General features: G+C 41.3%; 1 protein-coding gene across 3 annotated transcripts in view; it reads right to left on the bottom strand.

Annotated features, from left to right (window-relative positions):
* The window catches only part of Rnf130 (ring finger protein 130), a 96,408-nt gene that overhangs the window by 50,276 nt on the left and 31,279 nt on the right, over positions 1-14,853 (bottom strand). The window lies entirely within an intron of this gene.

Genomic DNA, 14,853 nt, shown 5'->3' with positions numbered 1-14,853 from the left:
CTCTGTAGACCAGGCTAGCCTTGAACTCAGAAATCCGCCTGCCTCTGCCTCCCAAGTGCTGGGATTAAAGGCGTGCGCCACCAGGCCCGGCTAACAGGTGGTTCTTGCACTAATCATCCTCACATGCACTGCTGAGCAAGGACTGATCTAAGGAACAGAAAGAAGGGTACCTCTTAGGGCACACACGTGGCTATGGAGTGACAACAAGTGCCAAACGGCTCCATCTTTTACTGACACAGTTGAAGCTGACTTTGGTCTTCTGTAGAGTAAGGCTCCTTCCAGAGCGCTTCTGGGTCTCAAACTCAACAATTTCCCTACCCAATTTGGAGACAGCACCTCACGTTGCCTAGGCTGGCCTCAAACTTGAGTTTTATGTTACAGTTTTCCACCTTGTTTAACCATGCCCAGCACACTCAAAATCCTCTAGGCAGGCCCAAGTCTCAACTTTCTGGACTACTACCCATAATGGTACCGAAAGCCTTCAGTTTCTAAAAGCTGTTCACAGTTCTGCCCACAGGCACAAACTATATAAGTTAATTACAAGGATGGTTCAGTTGTTTTTTCAAGTCCTTTTCTCACATGGTTTCAAGGGGCCATTTTAAGTCAAAGTAAGCAGCTACTCCCCCAAGGTCAGCACGGACCACTATCCCATCTGTCCTCTAATAGGGAACAGCTTTTCAGTTTATTTTACGGTGACGGGAGCTTTTCTACCACATTCAGCTGTCGGCAGCTGTCCTTTCTTAAGGCAAAGTGTGACAACATGCAACTTTTACAATCCATCTTTTCCAAAGTCCTGGAGAGAGGCAGGAGGCTAGGCTTCCCATATGATCTTGAAGAAGAGAAAATTATAACCACTTTTGTGAGTATGAAGGAGGATTGTGCATCCAAACACAAAATACCCTCTCAAAACAGCAAGCAGAGGTCCAGACCTGACCTTTTGAAGGCTCTGTCAACAATAATTAAAAACACTTGTTTTGATGTCTTGTTTGTTACCTTTAGCAGCCAAGATAAGTTGCAACAGAAACTCAGTAACAGAAGTTTTGAGAAAAATATAGCTTAATGGAATATATATTTACATAGTACTGTATTCAAAACCGTTTATTCACTTTATTAGAGTAGTAGTTTATCAGTTTATTTTTGCTTAGAAAATCTATAAACAAAAAGGAGACAACAAAATTAAAACTAGCATTATTAAATTAACATCTGCCTTTGGTGAGTGAGTTAAAAAGAATCATAAAAGAATGCTAAACCAGTTTAAATTTCCATTTAGAAACCTTAAGTTTGTGCTTTTACAATGTTGATCAACAGGCATGATCTGTGGTGTTAAGATACCAGGTATGGCTATAAAGTAACTGAGACGGATCCCACAAACGACATATGACAATCAGTCTCATTGCTTTATAATCACACCAAGTACAATTGGTTTTAGAAATCAGTTCTGAGGCTCCCTCTTGAAGACTCAAGCTGGTAGTGGGGAGAGCTGCACAGGTAGCCAAGGGAACCAATCCAGTAATTTCCTTAACCGAACACTAAATGAGCGCGTCAACTAATCTCAACAGGAAAGCTGTTTGGGAAAGAAAAATTTAATTAGTTCAACACTTGTCAATATTCATTGTTAGGAGGACAAGAGTGAATAAATCTCACTGTAGCTTTATCATCCCAGCAAAAAGAGGAGACTGGGCAATGTTGCCAAAGGAAGACTGAAAATGATCAAGTAAAGAAGTACAGCAGCACATCTGATATTAGTGAAGGCAGTGATCGCTTACAGAAAGTGATGAAGCATACTACAAACCCTCCTAGAAAAAAAGGCCCTTTCTCCCCAACATCTAGAGCTGGGCTGGGTTCAAAGAACCTAACAAGATGGCTCAGACCCTTACAAATGGGGATGGGACTAAAGAGATGGCTGAGAGCACTGGTTGATCTTGCAGAGGACGAGGTTTGGTTCCCAGCATCAATATGACAGCTCATAACTACTGTAAATCCAATTCTAGAAGGAACTGACACTCTCTTCTGGCCTTCGTGGGCTCTTGTACACATGATGCATATAGACTCATGCAGGCACACACACACACAAAATAAAAAAGTAAATAAACTTTAAAAACAAAACAAAAAATTCTTCAGAGAGTTGGTGCAGATTCAGGAGGGACGATGACAACAGAGGAAACTGAACCCTTAGGATAAAACTAGGATTAGAGTAGCAGTAACTGTCGGAGAGAAGGGTTAATTAGCCTGAAGTAATGGAAACATTAAACAGATACCAAGTATGTAACAAGACCACCCCTCTGCCTGTATTCTGAAACACCAAGACATGGCTTTGGAGTTCCATACCTTTCAACAATCATGCAGCTATGTGTTCCTTTTCTACTGCTGTGGTTAAACATCATAGCCGAGGTAACTTATATAAGGAGGGGCTTGTTTGGCTTACAGGTCCATCATGGTGGGGAAGCATGGCAGCAAACTGTAGGTATGGTAGTAGGAACTGGATGCCAAGAGCTCACATCTTTTTAAAAACACTGTTAATTTTAATTTCAATTATGTGTTTATGTGTGTAGCTTTGTGCATGCAAGTTATAGTTGCCTATGGAGACCAAGAGTCACAGACCCCCTGGAAGGGGGGTTACAGGCAGTTGTGAGAGGCCTGTTGTGGGTGCTGGGAATTGAACTCAGGTCCTCTCCATGAGCAGAATGCACAGGAAACCAATGACTCATCTCTCCAGTCTCTCATCATGAACCATAAGCACTAAACTGAGAGAGCAGCAGTAAATTCTGGGAATCTTTAAACTTTCAAAGCTGAACTCTACTAATATATACCTCTTCCAACAAGGCCACACCTTCAAAACATCCCCAAATGGTACCATGCACTAGAGACCAAGTGTTCAAATACCTATGGAGGACTTTCTCACTCACACTACCATAGCTAGTATTAACTTCTTAGAGATGACAGTGAAATAAAGACTATTATGAGTCTTTAATCCCAGCACTCTGGAGGCAGAGGCAGGGGGATCTCTGTGAGGTGGAGGCTAACATGTCCAACAAAACTTATCACTACATCCTTGCCCACTGTAACACAGGACCCCCCCTTTTTTCTCTTCTCAAAAATTACACCTTCAAGGTCACTTGCTGCTGTTTTTCTGCCTAAGTTAGAGAGCAACCATTTTTACCTTTATTCTCAGCTTAATAAAGGAGTTCTCTGTGAAAATGGTGTTTGTGTGTGGTTTGTGCCTAATCTGGGCTCTGGGAGGGAGCCCAGCAATGTGAGGGAGTTCCCTTCATTTCCTTTGATCTAAAATAGTTTCTTAGTCATTTTTAGTCCACTGTTCATGATACTGACTTTTAAAAAAACCCACAGAATTTATTTATTTATTTGTTTGTTTGTTTGTTTATTTATTTTGTGTGCACATGCTCATGTACCATGATGCACTTGGGGTCAAAGGAAAACTTGCAGGAGTTAGTTCCCTCCTTCCACCAAGCGGGCTTCAGGAACTGAATGTGGGTTGTCCAGGTTGGCAGGAAGTGCCTTGATTTGCCTAGTCATCTTGCCAGTCCTGTTTTTGTTTTTCAAGACTTGGTATTACACAGTCCAGGCTGGCCTCAAAACTTGCTATAGCTGAAGACAACCCTATGCTCCGGATATTCTTGTCCTCACCTCAAGTACGGGGGCAACAGCTGTGAACCACCAAGTTGCAAGATGCTGCCCTTTTTGAAGAGTCTAAGACAGACATCTTGAAAATGCCTTTCTATCTGGATTCACTGAATCGCTCCTGATGGATGTTTTCTTGTTGTTGTCAGGAGAGCTGAGGTAATCCCTTCCTTCCTCTCCAGGGGATCACCTCAGGAAGCAAAGGGCGTTTACTTTCATTATTGATGGCAAACTTTATGACTTGAATAACTATTACCTGCCAGATTTCATTATAAATAATGTATTTCTATTAATTAATAAGCAATTTGTACAGTAATACTTGCTCATCCTGTGAATAGTTAGAGCCTCAAAAAGCTTCTACTCAATGCTCTCAGTATCCACTGATGAAATAGTTACTATAGTGGCATCTACAAAACTGTTATTTTCTGATCTCCAGAAGTGATTCTGTCATCAGAGCCATTAACAATATTTTCTATTCATCTTTATCCCCATGAAAACAGAATGAAACTGGGCCTGGTGCTATGCTGTTGTAATCACAGCTCTCAGGAGGCAGAGGCAAGAGGATAGCAAGTTCATGGGATGCCTAGTTAAGTCAACGAAACAGTCTCTAAATGAATAAAAATAAAAAAGGAGGGTTAAGGTGTGGCTCAGTGGGTAAAGTTCCTGCCCAGCATTCACAAAGCCCAAGGTTTGATCCCCAGCACCACACAAATTCAAAATGATGGCACAAGTAACCCCGGTACTTAGGAGGTGGAAGGGTCAGAAATTCAAGGTCATCCTCAGTTATATAGCAATTTTGAGGCCAGACTGAATACACAAGACTCGGTCTCTAAAAGCAGTAATAAAATGATTTAAAAGAGGCTGGATAAGGTGGCTCATGCTTATAATCGCAGCATTGGGGAAGCTGAGGCAGAAGGATTTCACTGAATTCCAGGACAATCTGAGCTACAGAGTAAGACACTGTCTGAAAAACAACAAACACACAGTAAGAAAATTAAAAGGAATTGGGGGCCACAGCTCAGTGGCTGTGGGCTAGTGCAGCAAGTGTAAGGCTCTAAGTGTCAGGTCAATCCCCAGTACCAAGCTACTACCACCACAGGTCACAGAGCTGCTGGGGTCGTCTGTCTTTCTGAAAACAAACAAACAAACAACAACCCAACACAGCACTGACTACCAGATATTCTATATTTCAATGAAAAAGGCTGAGTGGAAAATATAATGCCACTGTAATCATGCTTACAATAAAATCAACTTTGAGGTGCCAAATTAGGACTCAGAAGGTCTGAGATTCAAATCGATGCAAACTGAATCCCTCTGAATGTCAGCTTCTCTTCTCAAATAGGTACTGACTCCAAATTTCATGGCAGATGTTAATGCTATAGTTAATGTTATTCACTGGCAATAGTAAAAGGGACTAAAAAAGCTTACTACAGAACGGAGAGCTCCATTCCCTCTCAGCTGTTCCTACTAACTCAGGAGATACTCAGCTTCCTGCAGACCACAGGCCCTCCCTCCTTGATGCCAGCGTGATTCAGGCCTCAGCTCAAGAGCGTCTTCCCAACTGGGAAGTAGCAGTGATTCCTTCCTTTACCTCATCTTGGAATAAATCTTGTGCCTAGCACAGTGCAGCTAGGATGCTGGCAAAAGAAGACTCAGAAAGGTGATGGGGGTGAGAGATGAGCTACCTGAGGTCCCACCTGTATCAGCCTCATCTGCTCTCTGGTGGCTCCATTGACTGAAGTCCTTAATTGTGTATCTACAGCTTTCCCTTTTTTTCGGGTTTGGCAGATGTTTCAGTTACTTTTTTATTGCTATAGCAAAACACTATGACCAAGGTGACTTATAAAAGAAAGCTTTTAATTGGGCTTATGGTTTCAGAGGGTTAGAGTCCATGATGGCAGAGCACAGGCACACTGAGAGCTTACAATAGATCCACAAGTAGGAGGCAGACAGCACACCGGGAATATGCAAGTCTTTTGAAACTTCAACGCACAATGACACACCTTCTCCAAGAAGGCCATACCTCCTAACCCTTCCTGAACAGTAGAGACCCATTGGTGGGAGGCTTCTCATTCAAACCATGAAGGCAGGGTGTGGACCAGTGGCAGAGCACTTGCCCAGCAATCTTGAGGCCATAGGTTTTCTCCAGCATTAGAGAGGAGCAGAGCAGCAACTCTGATAGATACAAGGTATGATGTTCCAATTATACATTTCTTGCTGAGATTTACTACTAGGTTGGTTTTTTTTGTTTGTTTGTTTTGGTTTGGTTTGTTTTGGTTTGGTTTTTCTAGACAGGGTTTCTCTGTATAGCCCTGGCTATCCTGGAACTCACTCTGTAGACCAGGCTGGCCTGGAACTCATAAATCTGCCTGCCTCTGCCTCCCGAGTGCTGGGATTAAAGGCATGCGCCACCACGCCCGGCTAGTACTAGTTTCTTAAAACACAGATTTGTCCTGTCACTTTTCTGTTCAAATGCCTTTGCTGTTTCTTTCCTGTAAAACTAAAGCCCAAATTCCTCAGCCCAATGTTCAAGTTGGGGACCCAAATGGTTCTGAGGCTATCTGGTGAGCCATATTTTAGACAATCTTTCCTCCAATGAAACGGCTACTCAAAGAAATTGATTGTTGGGATGGAGAAATGGCTCAGCCGTTAAGAGCAGTAGCTGCTCTTAACAGGACCCAGTTTGGTTTCCAGCACCCATATAGTGGCTCAAAACACCCAATTTCCAGTTTCAGGGGATCTAACACCTTTTCCTAGACTCTGAAGGCACCAAGAACACATGTGCGTGTACATACATGAAGATAAAACACATGTATATTGTTTTTAGAAGGCTTACAAGTGACTGGTAATGGCTGAAGAAAATAGTGGAGTTAGAAGGAAAACTAGGAAAAGATGGAAAATGTGTCTAAGAAAAGCAAAATGAAAGGAGAGGGGACAATAGGCAGAGACAGTGATCAGAAAACAGAATACTGAATTTGAGACTTGAGAGCAACAGTTCAAGGAGGTGTGAAGACCCTGGGGAACATCGATGGGATCAAAGTAAACTGGCATGAAAGCAGCTGAAGTGGAATCACAGCAATGTCAGCATTATAACATCCACCCAACCCACAAAAATCTCATGGCACCAACCCAAGACTGGACTCTCCTGCCGTGAGACCAGAGGGGAGCCAAATGTGGCTGCTATCAAGTGAGGCCTTAGTCATTGATGATCATTAGAATATTGGACTAGGTTATCTTCAAAAAGAGCAAGGATCTTCTAAATCCATGTTCTGTTACTCTTTTTTTTTTTTTTTTTGGGTTTTTCGAGACAGGGTTTCTCTGTGTAGCCCTGGCTGTCCTGGAACTCACTCTGTAGAGCAGGCTGGCCTGGAACTCAGGAACCCGCCTGCCTCTGCCTCCCGGGCGCTGTCACTCTTTTGCAGAGAAACCCTTCAGCCCCACACAAGTGAAGCTAAGGACAGTATACAGTGCTGGGTAGCTTTATGTCAACGTGATACAAGCTGTGGTCATCTGAAAGGAGGGGTCTCAATTGAGAAAATGTTTCCAGAAGACAGGTCTGCAAGCAAGCCTGTAAGGTATTTTCTTAAAGATTGATGTGGGAGGGCCCAGGCCATTGTGGATGGGTCTACCCCTAGGCTGATGGTCCTGGGTTCTATAAGAAAGCAGGCTGAGCAAGCCAAGAGTGCAAGCCAGTAAGCAACACTCTTGTATGGCCTCTTCATCAGTCAGCTCCTGCCTCTACGTTTCTGCCGTGGTGAAGTTCTTGCCCCAACTTTCTTCAGTGGTGAACAGTAACATGGAAGTGGAAGACAAGTAAGGCTTCTCCCCCCTGTTGCTTCCTGGTTGCGGTGCTCATCACAGCAATAGTCACCCTGTAAGGTGAGTACTTAGTGCAACTTCCCTTCTCACACTACCTCTTAGCTGGGAGCTCACTTGGTAATCTTGTTCTAGACCTTTCTTTGTCATAAAAAAAAAAAAAAAAAAAAAAAAAAAGAGACGCTAGGAATAAAGAGCTATATAAATCTCAGTTTCTGGCTGAAAGAGTTTGGAGTAGTCACCCACCTCCAACAGATTTTAAGTACCCTACAGATCATATCAGTCCTTTCAAAGTAACCAGCTTTAACCATAAATCGTTAGTATAAAGGAAGTCTTCTTTACCCAAATAAGGACTTCCAAATGCCCATCCATGGCTAAATGTCATCCATGACTCTTGGCTCTGTACTTATAAAAAGCAGCACCAAGTAAATTATATTTCATCTACTGATTGTACAAATACCATTAGCTGTTAAGGTGCAACATTGCATATCATGATTTATGGACATATAAATCACGAAGTGGCACTGACTACAAGGAACATTCCAAAATCAATGAAAACTCCTTTTCCACATGATTGTCTTTCAACTACTCAAAACCATCTTCCCTGGAGTCCTTTTTCTGACATTTTCTCCCCATAGGCACTGTTCCTACAACTCCCAAATCATCCCCTCTGAGTTCCAGACTGGCAGGGCTACATAAGTGAGATGCTGTCTCAAAACAAAGCGAGATGACAAAACCCTCAGAAAAGCTCCACTGTGGGAATACAGCACCCTTTCCACGCACTCAGCTCCAGTGGACATCTGGACTGACTCTGTAGTGGGCCACTGTGACCGCTGTGAAGTAACATGCTGACTTAGATCCCCTCAGACACACTCACAGGAGTGGTACAACTGGATCATATGGTACTTCTAGTTTTAGTTTCTGAGGAACCACTCTGCTCACTTCCATAGTGGCTGGACATATCTGCATCTCCACTGGTGTTCCATAAAGGTTCCTTGCCATCCTACCTACCACAGGAAACTCAACAGCACTTGTTTATTCAGTTTCTGAGAGGGTGAGATGGACTCTCAATGTAGTTTTCATATATATTTTCCAATTCACTAATTAAAACAAACAAACTTTCAGAAAAGTTCTATCTATTTATTTAGAACCTAAAATCTTTGAGGGTGAGTTGGTGGCCTGATGCCTCGCCTCACTATTCCATATATATATATAATTTTCCTATTATCTCAATCTCTGTTTTTCTCTCTCTCTGTCTCTCTCTCTCTCACACACACTTACACACACACACACACACACACACACACACACACACACACACACACACACACACACACACACACACACACACACACACACACACACACACACACACACACACACACACACACACAAAATGGAGGAGAGGGAAACAACAATCCCTTCAAATTAAGCATGATTCTGAATGGATAAATTATATCATGTCATTTCAGAATCCTTTTCGTATCTCCCCAGTTTTCCCAGAAAGGCTCTTTGTAGTCACGTAGACCAAAGTTGTCTAAAATCAGGTTTGTTTTTTTTTTTAAATAGTCTGTCAGTTTCAAACAGTCCCTCTGTCTTTCCTTGATGGTGATGACCTTGAGAGCTTGCAGCTCAGCTGCTCTATAGAAGATGTTTCCACACAGCGAGGCCCAGGTCACGCACCTCTGGCAGGACCAACACATTAGCTGTGCTGTGCTTCCCACTACCAGATGGTGCAGGCCTGATCCATCCATTACTGCTGTTTACTTTGATCATCTGTGCAAGTGACGGCCCCCAGGCATCCAAACCATGAAGCTACTCTTTTCTCCTCTGTCATCAGTAAATATTCTGTGAGGAAGCACTTTGAGACCAGGCAAATACTCCACTTATCATGAAATTTCCATTTTCTTTTACCTTTTATGAGTATGGAATCATAGGTTAAAATAGTTATTATTAATGTTCATTCTGACATTCAAATTTCAAGTATGTTCATTAAGAGAAACAGTTTACAGTTTTTTCCATCTTGTTCTTTTCTGGACAGCTGTATTTTAAGTGTCTTGCTAAAAGAAAATGCTAAAAATGAAGATAATAATATCTTTAATGTCAAGAGTATCGTAAGGTTACTACTTCCTCATACTAGATTATGCCCACAAGGGCACAGCTAGGTGTTTTCCTAGTAACCTGGCATACATTAGCCAATAATGAGCTCCCAAAATTAAGAGTCTAAGGATTTCTCCACTTGAACTCGTCCTTAAACCAGATACCTTCACAAACCTTTGTAACTGATTTTAAAAAATCCAATTTGCATGTCATCTTAATACCTTCTTATTTATTATTTGTGTTGCAAGATTCTGTCTCCCTAGTGTTGTGTCCTTTTCAAGTAAAACTCTTACATTTATGCTTTGTTATAACTGTCTTATAAAATACCTTTAAGTAGGTGGAGGAGAGTGGCTTACACGCTAGCTTTCACACCAAGCATCAGAACACTATACATTTATCTTCTAACCTGTGACCTATAAAATGGATTTCTATTTTGTGTGTAAATGTAGGGGTGTGCATGCATATATGTATGGTTGTCCTCCTCTTCCACGCTCTACTTTTTAAAAGATTATTTAATTTCTATTTATTAACGTTTGGGGACATCCCTATGTCACTGAATACATATAGAGCTGAATTTAGGTTATGTCAGGACTGCTTTTTATGGCAAGCACTTTACCTGCTGAGCTATCTCACTGGCCTCTACGCTGACTTCTTAAGACAGAGCCTTTGGCTGACTCTGGGGCTCACTGCCTTTGTTAGGCTGACAAGCCAATAAGCTCCAGGGATCTGCCTGTCACCACAGCCTTAGTGCATAGACCACAGTGCTGGCTTCTCTACAAGTGCTGCAGATCTGAACTCAGTATCCGCTGCTTCTAACAGCAGCCACGGCACCTCCTTAGCCATCTCCTCAACCCCGTGAAATCTATTTCTAAACAGCATTCCAAATCTACGTGGATTCCTAATACAGTTTTATCTTCTTCCTCTTCTGTGGTCAGTGGGAAAAAGATAAAGCACAAGACAAACAAAAAGTACATCAAGTGATGGATTCAAACAAGAAGGGAAATAGACCAGGTTGTACTCAAATACCCAGAAATTTAGAAGGAATTCTCAATCTACTACTTAAGATATGTAAATTAAGGAAAAGTTAAGAGCCCATTGGGAAGTTTTAAAACAGATTTACTTCATTTATTTTATAAAGTCATTATTTTTTTAACTATTGCTTTAGGGGAAAGATGGCTTAGCAGATAAAGGCTGCTCCCTTCCAACTCTTAGCACTTTGTGTGGTTCTCAAACACCTGGAACTCCAGCAGCAGGGAATCTGGCTCTCTTCTGGCCTCCACCAGCATCAGTACAGATGTGGCATACACTTACAGACACAGGCGCACAAATAAAAATAGATCTTAGGGACAAAAAGACTATTTGTTTCGGTGTTTCAGGTTTACATTTTTTAATTTTATTTTTGGAGGCAGGGATACTATGTAGCTCTGATGTCCTGGAATTCACTATGCAGACCAGGCTAGCTTTGAATTCAGACATCTGCCTGCCTCTGCCTCTTCAGTGCTGAGATTAAAAGTGTGTGCTACCACACATAGCTTTTTTTTTTTTTTTTTTTTTTTTTTTTAGTGTTTTAAGAAATATATGTGCACTTCATAGAAAATACAGGAGCAATATTAGAAATATAGACAAAAGTGAACATTCAATTTAAACTTTTTTATAGCAGTGCAGTTAAAACTACAGGCTCAATAGTTTCTGAGGTAATTAAACCCATATTCGGGGAGAAGTTAAAAAAACAGACAAATTAAAAAAAAATCAAACTCCTTAAGTGCATGACTATATTCTTCATTCCCATTCATGGTAAGTGACCCAAATTACTGCTCTGTAATGGTATTTTTACAGTATATTTGTGGCTGTTTTAAATTATTTTTTGTATGTTTTTATATTCAAAGTCAGTTTTCTGTATTTTATAAGTATGTTTTCTACTGTTAGTATTATTCCCCAAGAACTTGACAGAAAGAGGAGAAGAGCTAGCCAACTGCTTCTGTTCTAGAGATGTAAAACTGCTACTGATGACCGACATGGGGATTAGAAAAACCACTGTTTGGTTAGGAATGTCTGCACATTCCTAATGACATTAAGACCTACATGGAGATTCCAATTAGACAATGATCTGTTAAGATTTCATTCAGACCACTACAGAGGGGCAGTAAAATCTACATAAAAATAAACTCTAGTCTTAGTTTTCAGGCAAATGTGTTTTATTTCTACTACCCAAGCCTAAACCTCCCTTACACCACCACACATATCCGAAAGCCACACAACACAGAGCTCATCCTGCTAACTGGAGTTAACAAGTAAAACCACATATTGAACAGTCTTTCCTGTTACTGATATCACAGTGACACATCTTCCCTGCATTGGGAAGATGTCCTTCAACCACCAGATGAAGGGCATTCCCAAGGAGAAGACCATCAGCAAGCTCTAGAAACATGGCCAAGGCAAGAAAAACAGTGCTTCACTTAAAATGTGGCATTTTAAGATCTGTTTTAAGCAATATGAGTAGAAAAATCAAATATCAAAACTAAACAGCTCAGTGGAATCAAAGCTACATGGTTACTCTGTTCAAAGCACACTGAAGAGGAAGGAAAGAAAAAAATCTCAGAGATTCAGGGTCCTTTCCATATTGCCAGTGGATTAAGAATGGTGCAGCATATCTCTTGTGAGGCTATGCCAGTGCCTGGCAAATATAGAAGTGGATGCCCACAGTCATCTATAGGATAGAACACAGAGACCCCCCAATGGAGAAGCTAGAGAAATTACCCAAGGAGCTGAAGGGGTCTGCAACCCTATAGGTGGAACAACAATATGAACTAATCAGTACCAACAGAGCTCGAGTCTCTAGCTGCATAGATGCAGCTGATGCATAGATGCAGCTGATGCATAGATGCAGAAGATGGCCTAGTCAGCCATTGTTGGGAAGAGAGGCCCCTTGGTCTTGCAAACTTTATATGCCCCATAAAGGGGAACGCCAGGGCCAAGAAGTGGGAGTGAGTGGCAGGGGAACAGGGNGGGGGGAGGGTATAGGGGACATTCGGGATAGCATCTGAAATGTAAATGAAGAAAATATCTAATAAAATAATTAAAAAAAAAAGAATGGGGCAGCATGACAGAAAAGGGACAGTGCTGTCAGGAACAAAGACAGTCTCTGAAGATGGCAAGGACTGAACTGTAAAATTGCCAAGAAAAGGCATCTGTTTCTCTGTTCTTGGCCATCAGTTCATGTTAGTTTATCTTCAAATGTGTGGCAACGAGAAGCATCGATGTAATGTTGAAGGGTTGAAGACAGATGACATAAAAACAAGAGTGGGCTCCACATGGATCTTTGTGTCCATCCCTTAAGAATCTGAGCTACAGGTCTAGGGGGAAGAAGGAGTCCTGGCATTAATAGCTTTATGATTTTATAGTTGCACAAGTAATTCTGACACAAGATCCTTGAACAAGAAGTGCTGCCCTACAGCGTGAGAATGGCATCTGGGAAGGGCTAGAGCCGACTGCCTCGTCTGGGAGATGGAGAGCAAGGAATCGCTAGAGGAGGACCACAGTTTGAAGACTCATCATCACGAAATGCCTCCTTGAAAGAATGGGAGCCAGAGGGCTTCAGATGATCCCTACATACATTTGTTCTACTTAACCGTATTACTCAGAGGTTAATAGGCTTCTGGTTTAGATCACCAGGCTGAAATACACAACCTTTTTATAACCAAATTTCAACTGGCATTAGTCAGGTCTCTTCCCTGGGCTCTAACACTCTTCCTCATAGCATTTCATTTACCTTGGGGAACTGTGTTTTGTGGGTCTTGATTTTGCCACGCAAGGCCTACCCAATACTTCTTTTAGAATTTTCCAAGTACTCAAGTATTAGATGTTAGGGAAAAGGCCAGGCACTCTATGTGGGCTACTCAGCTCCCTTGTTGCTACAGAAGGGAGGCTTTACACCTATGGAGAACACCTCATACCAACTGGGACAGCACAGTATACAATAAATGGTACCAACCTCACTGACTTAAGAGAACATTACCTCCCTTTTTTCAAAATCCCCACACACTGTTACTGAATAATAGTTGTTGCTTTTGGCATACTCTGCCTGTAAATTCAGTCTGCTATTACCTTGCCCATCCCTCCATAGCAGCCACTCTGGTTACTTCCCACCCTGTTCCCATCCATACCCACCCTTACCCAGACTTGAAGTCACCTTGGCTTTGCTCTTTTCCATACAGATCCTTTGCTTATGAGGCACCTTCTGCCTAGGGTGGTTTTCCTCAAACATGTGGGCTTCTGTACAAGTCATTTTATCAAGGGAACCCCTCAGATCCCTTCAACTTAAAGCCTTCTTGAAATTATAATTCAATGTTTATTTTCTATGCATGACTGAAGTCTATAAAAAGATGTGCCATGTGTGCCAAGTTTATGTGTACAGGTCTGATAAAAGCACACAAAAAAGATCTAATTAACAAGGCTTCTTTTAGCTGGCTCAGTCTAGTTTTCTCCCATTTACTCTCAGACTCCCTCCACAACAGTCACTGTCTGGATTGATATAGTTCCTCTAAGGAGAGTATCTTTTTCTCTGATCACATCTTAAATCATCTTAACTATATAGAGCCCGGCACAATGAAGCTTTCTCAGTCAAGCCTTCTGATAAGTCCCTCACATTTCATGGTCAGAAGCCTTTATGCCTAAAGGTCCCCCTCATCATTTTACGCATATTCGTTTCTCCAATGGTGGACATGTGCCTCAGGAAAATACTCAAAATTCTACAGTGTATTTCACAGAATACTCAACATACAGTGTACAACTTCATATCATGAATATCGTTAAAAAATAATTAGCTGTATAGAAAATCGTGTCAGAAAGATGGAAAAATATGCTTAGGAATAAAATAAGTACCAACCTCAAACTTAAAGAAATACATTAATTTCATAATTTTGTAAGAGATGCTGTCAAATACATTAATTTCATAATTTTGTAAGAGATGCTGTCATTGGAAGCACGAAAGTTGTATAACTTTAAAAAACCCATTACATCAATAAATTTCACATTCGCTCTGATGGGTAGATAAAGCAGGCAGACACTTTTCAGGTGTTTTACAAACAAAGACATAAAGAGTTACTTGTCCAAACTCACAAGCCTTGTAATAAGATTCAAACTCTAATATTCAAACTCCATGTCAAATTTTTTCACAACTTTAAAGATGTTCCATCATTTGATAGAAACCTAATTTTGTTTCTATAACCAATGTGACAAAGTTTAAGTCTGTGACAAACTTTTAGAAGTGTGTGTGTGAGTGAGAGAGAGAGAGAGAGA

This window comes from Mus pahari, chromosome 14 (genome assembly GCF_900095145.1).
Source record: "Mus pahari chromosome 14, PAHARI_EIJ_v1.1, whole genome shotgun sequence".
In the NCBI taxonomy this organism is placed as follows: domain Eukaryota; kingdom Metazoa; phylum Chordata; class Mammalia; order Rodentia; family Muridae; genus Mus; species Mus pahari.
Note: the sequence above shows the minus strand (reverse complement) of the source record. Positions and strands in the feature narration are given on the sequence as shown.